The sequence below is a fragment of the Saccostrea cucullata genome, unplaced genomic scaffold, assembly GCF_032062105.1.
Source record: "Saccostrea cucullata isolate Sc308-1 unplaced genomic scaffold, CSIRO_AGI_Scuc_v1 ctg20585, whole genome shotgun sequence".
In the NCBI taxonomy this organism is placed as follows: Eukaryota; Metazoa; Mollusca; class Bivalvia; order Ostreida; family Ostreidae; genus Saccostrea; species Saccostrea cuccullata.
The window spans coordinates 1-7,649 of NW_026936937.1; the positions used below are offsets into that span (position 1 = coordinate 1).

The 7,649-nt window shown below is 34.2% G+C and overlaps 1 pseudogene; it reads left to right on the forward strand.

Moving 5' to 3' along the window:
• On the forward strand, positions 1–1,802 carry LOC134246907 (uncharacterized; annotated as a pseudogene).
• The last annotated feature ends 5,847 nt before the right edge of the window (positions 1,803–7,649 follow it).

Sequence of the window (7,649 nt, forward strand, 5' to 3'; positions counted from 1 at the left end):
ATGCTTGTCAAAAATTTGAGCACTACATTAGTTAATGGTCTACAAGGAAGAGTTCTCAGTGTTTCAAAAAATTCTGTGACAGTAAAATTTAATGATACAGTAACAGAATTGAGAAAAGAAATTTTCACTGCTTATAGTTCTATAGATGACAAAGTTGTAGCCAGTAGATCACAGATTCCCTTGGCTGTATCCTTTGGGATAACAATACATAAAGCTCAAGGATTATCCATGGACAGAGTGGAAGTAGATTGCTCTAATATATTCAAAGCCGGAATGTTAGGAGTTGCAATCGGGCGAGCAAGAAAGAAGAAATGACTGAGATTAATAAACTTCCATCCCTACAATGTTCTTAAACCAGATGCAGCCATTTTTGGCTTCTATGATCAAGAAACATTTCCCTTCCTGTCAGAACTGGCATGTTGTAATATTTCATTTTCACTGGAAGAAGATTTCAACACTGACTTTGACAACCCATTCATAGATTCTGAGTCTGAAATGTCAGACTTTGATGCAGAAGAAATTCGTGAAATTGATAGAATGTCTACACTGTCAGCAACAGAAAATGTTCCCACTGATGATACTCCAGAAAATTTCTCAGAGAATCTTCACACGGAATGTCCCATAGACATAGAAAAGATAAGATCATGTTTACAAAATATGCATGTACAGACAGATGAACAAAGAATTATACATGAAGGACTCTCTGATCTTCTTGAAAAAAATGCATGTGAATCAAAATTTTTCTTAAAGAGACTTTATGAGAAACTTTCAGTAATATATCTTGAAAACTGTGCAGCAAGTGAGGGAAGAAATCCTGACTCTAAAATGTGGACCAAATATTACTGTGAATTGTTTAAGTTTACAAGTTCCAGTGAGTACAAGGCATTAATTGAAGAATGTATTCATCACAATGCAGAACAGCATGATTTTATGATTTTTAGCAAAGTATTTGATATTGTGTCAAACTTTATTTTGGAAGAAAAGGCAAAATCATTAAAAGACTCCTGCACCAGTTAAGAAACAACTTTATCTGAAAATTGACTGCAAGTATAGGCAAATTGAGATATATTTGTGGGAGATGTGTTGCCAAATCAAAGCACCATTACATCAAATTAGCGAGAAATAACATGTATAAGAAAGACAAATTAATTAATGTCACTTCCTGTTTTGTAAAAGTGAAGATGTTGGATTTTTTAGCATCTACTTATGATGAGTTGGCACAAAACAGTATGTATAAAGAAACTCTTGAAGAGACGAGGAGCTCCAAAACATTTCTCAAAGTCTGACAAATGTGAAGGACAATGTTTTAGATTTTTTTATTCAAGTGGACAAGATTAAGCAAGAGCTCTATGAAAAGACTTTTCATTCAGAGGGTTCTAATGTTTTAAATTCTGTGCAAGATGAACTGTCCAAAAATGAAGCATTAGTCAACAAGTTTGAACATTTGTTACAAAACTTTGAATTCAATGATACTTTTTTGAAATGTGACAAAAATATAGCACTGAGTAGCTTAAAAGAACTTTATTTTGACCTGATATGGAGATTTTGTCGTGTCGCTAATAACCAGTTTCGGAAAGATGTGCTGAGAACTTTACAAAAACAAAAAACAGACACTTTGAGAAAGCGGGTGCTAGAGGGATCAAGTTCATCAAAAGACAGTACTAGTACCAAAATCTCCATGACCCAAATTATCAATGATGATGGGGTAAACATCTTTCCCCACTTGAAAATTAATCATCACTGCTTGATAGAGGAGCGTTAGCTTTTAGAAGTTTTACTAAAAAACAACTACTTGATATTGCTAAAGCCTATGACTTAACACAGTCAATGAAAAGTACAAAAGCTTCAATAATTGACAGCCTTATACATCATATACCTAAGTGTCTGTGTATTCCGAACGTTACCGCTCTTACAAAGTGTGAAGAAACAAATTGTGCCCCCCTAAGCAGATTTCCTGTAGAAGAAGATAAAACTTAAATGTCTCATTAAGATTGTAAACTAGTCAGAGAGGAAAACCAGAGGGAGGAAAAGAAAAATCAAGACAGTTTACACCTAAGGAAGAAAAAGCAGACACAGAACTTAAGGTGATGAATACATGTATCATTTAATCTGTCAAAAAATGGAATTTAGCAATGACATGTTTTACAATCAAAATTCTCTCTTTTTTACAGTCTAATTCTTTTTGAAGGCATTGCTGCAACAAAAGGAGATGCACGTTTCCCACCAGAATTAGATTTTCTGGACACCACTGTCTCTCCAATAATAACACTGTTTATGCCGGTTCTATAGGAATTGTAAGTAGGATTTGTTGTAGGTCCATGATATAAAGATCTTTGTTGACAGAAAATATTTTCAATAATGTCACTGTTTAATCTGGCAGGGACAATTTCAGTGTGAATGTTTTCAATACAGAATTTAATAAGTGACATGATACCATAATACATGAAGTCAAGATCCTCTCTGGTTTCCATAGTGATTAAACTCTTGTAACGCTTGGCAGTTGTGTCACTCTGACAAACTTCTTTCTCCCATGACTTAAACCAGTTGTATGATTCTGTTAGCTGTATTAATCTTGTATCACTCATGTCTTTCACAGGTCGCTGATCCTGGAAAAAGGAAACCAGTGTACTAGTGTGCTCCAGAAATTCTATGGCACCACACAATGCAGCTTTCCCAGCTTCACCAAGAGAATTACTGTAAGTTTTCATTAAATGTAACATTTCAGAGTCCAGGGTTTCAAAAGCCAATTTATTTCTCATTTTCTGTGCATTGTTTGGATAAATATGCTCCTGAGATAACTTGTAATGAATTTTAAATGCATGATTGTCTTGGTCCCAGTTAAAGGCATCAATCCACATCTGCCATTGAATTGTTTTGCCATCAACAGTTAATAACCTTTGGTGATGTTCTTGAATACCACTACTGAGTACGCTGTTACGGAGTTTCTTGATTAGATGACATGGATCCATGATAAATATCATTTTCCTTGAAGGGTTCTTGTAATGTGCAGCAATCATTTCAGTAGACAAAGGATCATTTTCAGGGAAGTGCATTTTAAGAAATGTGCGATTGTTACTAGACCCATCCATACAACAGTATATAGGTTTGAATCCCCATTCATACAAAGCATCAATACATTTCCATGTACAAACAAATATATCAGCAGGAGGAGCTGTTGTAGTTGGATAGTTTGCAAACGGCCAACGGAATCCAGTAACCCCATGAAACAGATATTGCATAACATGATTAGCAAGTTTATTTTCAACTTTTCCTTCATTTATGTTATGCATTAACATTACATCAGGTTCACATTCAACAAGTCCATACAAGGTACTCTTTTTGCCACTGTTGACAATTTGGAGATCCTCCTGAATTGACATTTCATCAAGAATTATACCCCCATACAATCCTTCTTTAGTGATATTCAAATCAAGGGCTTCTTTCCTCATCCATTCCATCATCTCAGGAATTATTCCAGGTCTTTGTTTTACAGCAGACTTGTAGAGATACAGAAGACTCTCTGATGGAAGATTGACCCACCCATTCTTGATGATGTCTCTGTAAGCAGATGGATTTGTGTTGTACAAGGTAAGGGACATACTGATTACCTCTTTAGGCCATCTCATACCACTGGAGTTTTTACATTCAGATGACTTAATCTGAGTAGCTATCAGCATAAGTTGGTTTTGACTTAAATTTGGTGCCAGTTTCTGCAGTTCTTGAATAATTGTTGGTAAGTGTTTTAAATTTGGATCAATGTTTTCCTTACTGTTGTCAGAGTTTTTTTTACTTGAATGCAGTGCTTTCTTATATTTTATGTAATTTGAACATTTTGCACATTTTTCTGTCCTGGAATTTAATGAGACAACCCTAACACAGTCTATATGCCTGATTACAGTTTTTGTTGTTTTATTATAAACATAAATCTCTTTTACAGTCTTTTTCCCACTAGAGAAGATGTCAGTTTCACCAGGTTGTAAGTCGAATCCAAGACAAAGAGAAACTGTCCGCAAACTTTTGAACAAACCTGTAATCGCATTTTCGGTAAACTCTGTGTAATTTGAAATGAGATACATGGATGGATCAACTGATGTACCAGCAACCAACAGTTCAATAAAACCTGTATCTTTTAGTATTAGTTCAGTGAGGACAGAATTTCCATTAAATTTTTCGATGGACATAAATCCAAATTTCAGATTTTCTTCTGTTCTTTCTAATAATTTCCACTGCTTTGGAGCAAATGCTGAGATATCTGCAAAGCTTAGAGCTTTATGGGGTAGCATTTCAAATATTAAGCCTCTGACACCAGGGTTTTTTTTCGTTCCATTAATTCCATTTTCCCACACAGTAGACTTTTTTATGGTGGGGAACATTTTTTTTAACATTTTGAACAAATGGTCATAACTGCATGTGTCTTTTATGTTTGGAAACACAGGAAATGCTTCATTAAATATTTTGTCCAGTGACATATTGTTTAAATTAATTACTTTGCTTCTATCCTCTGCTAAATTCTCAGCTAGCCTACAAAATCAAATAAAACTATGACTAATGAGACATTAAGTACTATGTAAAAAGCAGTTCATTTGTGTTTCATAATCTGCCAAAGACCAAATTAGTCAGGATTTGATATCTCTCAATTGCCAAATGTGTTTAATATATGAAGTTCATAAGTGTGAGTAAGGCCATTCCAAGTTTTTACTATGTTTAACATCCACTCACTTTCAAAAACTTAACAACCTTTTAAGAAACAAGATGTGTTTGTGAAACACTATGCGCCTGGTGGCAACAAAGTTTGAAGAAGCTAGTTTTAGCACGTAGGTCACAGTCAAGGTTGAAAGGTCAATAACCTTGGTGTCATTTGAAAGAGCTTAATTAGTGGAGTATGCATATCTAATATGAAGTCTGTATCTCTCATAAGTTATGGTGAAAGTTCAAGCTGACAACAGACAGACAGGACTACAACAATATCCGCCCTGAATCTTAGGGCGCATGAAAACGCACAATAACAAAAAATAAAACACATTTTATGGTCATAAAAATGACATTTTCATAAGAAATTGATTTTATTATTTTTATTATTCTTTGCCAAAGCATATGAAGGTAAAATAAGGTTTATTAATATGCTCTTGATAAGACATATTGTAGGCAAAATTGTAGAGAAATTGACTGAATTCAAAATTTTGAACCAGAATAATAATCTTCTGATTCTGCTTGTTTTTCTCTTATGAGTGTCATAATCCATAGCAAACGTGGACGACAAATGTAGGAAAAACAAGATGTGTTTCTGAAACACCGATGCCCCCAGTATGACAGCTGATGGCAAGGGTTGAAATCTCTCAAATGCATGTCAACTCCAAAGGTCAAGGTCAAAAGTGTTGGTACTCAGATAATGATCTTGTTACAAGGAACACATTTTTTAAATATGAAAGCCCTATTTCTAACTGTTCAAAACTTATGACCAAGGTAAAAGTTTTTAAAAAGTTAGTCAAACTCTTTGGTCAGGGGCATAAGGTCAAAAATCTTTATACCAACTGAAAGGTCTTGACAAAATGAATACACATGTGAAGGATGAAAGCCTTTTCTCCAACTGTTCAAAAGTTATGATCAATGTTAAAGTGTGGTGGTGTTTTTTTTTTTTGTAAATGTAGGTCAAAAGCCTCTCAAAAGTGTTCTCATTTATGTAGGTCTTTAAAAATATACTAAGCCTACATTAAAGATAAGCCCATAGAAAGATGGGCATTCCAATATTTTTAAGTGAATGCTATAATGTCTTATAAGAGAAAAGTCAAATGAATTACATCATACTTTTAATATAACTGCATCACATTAATGAAAATTTTTACCACCCCCACCCCCACCCCCCCCCCCCATACCCATCCCCGCTTCCCAACATTTTTGTTGCCATGGAACAATATATGAAGTACATTAATTTTATGACAGTAAACTTTTTTTAAATATTGAAACAAGTGCCCGTGGCTTCTGTTGAACATAAATAATTAATTTACTACCTCTTTTTTCTCTAAAGAAAGTGGCAAAGATTTATAATAGATAGCTACCCCCCCCCCTCCACACACACACACACACACACTCACAACAGGAACAAGAAGCACATTTTATCACGTTTAGTATATTATATTATTTTTAAAATTTGCTTATTGTTCATGTTGGAAACTTTTTTTGATGGACCATGTGCTTATGAAATTTATAATGAATTCTCTGTCGGTGCTTAGATACAATGAACTTTGAAAGAATTCCTTTTAATCACAAATAATATTTTAAATATTGTTTTTTTTGGTCATGTTAATTTATGCATACCATGAGCAAAATCTTTTCTGTTGCTGCTCCATGTTTAATAAAAATCAAATTATGCCGCCAATAATGTTTATGAATCCCAACAACCGGTATGTTTTAGGTGTTATCTTATTAAATGAAGAAAAATCCCGAGGAGTACGAAAAATCTTGGAATTTTTTGGTGGATAAAAATAGCACGTTACAGTAGCTTAGTTCAAACCATTATTAAAGTAACCAAGCTTTAGTTTCACGATATTTTTCTTGAAGTAAATTTCTTTTATTTTTCTCAAAATGTGGGAAGTATTATTTAATTTTTCTTCTCCTTGATTTTGATTTTATGCATTCTGCCCGAACCCAGAACATCCAATCCTATGGTACAGTTGTACTTTCCACTCGACGAGCAGAATTTTGACGCTGATTACGGAGATAAAAAAAAATAAAGACAAGCATGCGAGATATGGTTGTGTAGATAAATTATCGCAGAAGACAGGTATAAACAGTTTACCCGTGCATTTCCTCTGAAAGTGTAAATGAGCGCGATTCTAAGGGAGGGGGGTACTCGGTGTAAATCGGAGTTAGATACCTTGTGTTATTATTATACTATAGGTCAAAAATTTATTACAGAAACAAGTGCCTGTGATTGATAGTTATCGACACACTTTATAAATTGATCATGTTTGGTATCATTATGGTAATATATTACCGGATATATAAGTTCGGACATCAACAGAAAGACCATCATATTCTGTCTCCGGGACAGTATATTTTCATGCTTGCCACAGCAGGAACTGTAGCCGTTGGAGTTTATGGAATAATAGCAGGGATTCAGTTCTCGAATTTTAAGGGGTACATCTACATAGCAAATAACGCTATTGACGTCTTTCTTACTGTCTGGCAATCCATATTAATCATCTATATAGAAAGAATTACTCTTACCAATGAACCAGTGAGGAATATTTTTCCCTCGGATATCCTTTGCTTATACCTGGCTATCAGTAACTTCATATACTGGTTCGTGAATAGTTTTATTGATGTCACATACGAAGAGTCTAACCATTTGTTGGGATGGATTTTTGATGAAACTGAATGGGAAAATATTCAGGAAATACTGGCTCCTATGTTGATTTTTTATCGCTTCCACACATTTCTAGACTGGTATGTAATTAATCGTAGACTCAGGTTAAACAATGCAAGAATTATTCAATAAAACTGTTTGCTTGCCCTCTCCCGACACAGGGCAAAATGAGTCGTCAATTAAGTTATAAACTATATTTTTACTATATTTTTAAAGAAAATTGCAACATTCTTGATGGCGGATTAAGAAAATTCGGGAAGAAAAAAAACTATCGTTCGTTTTC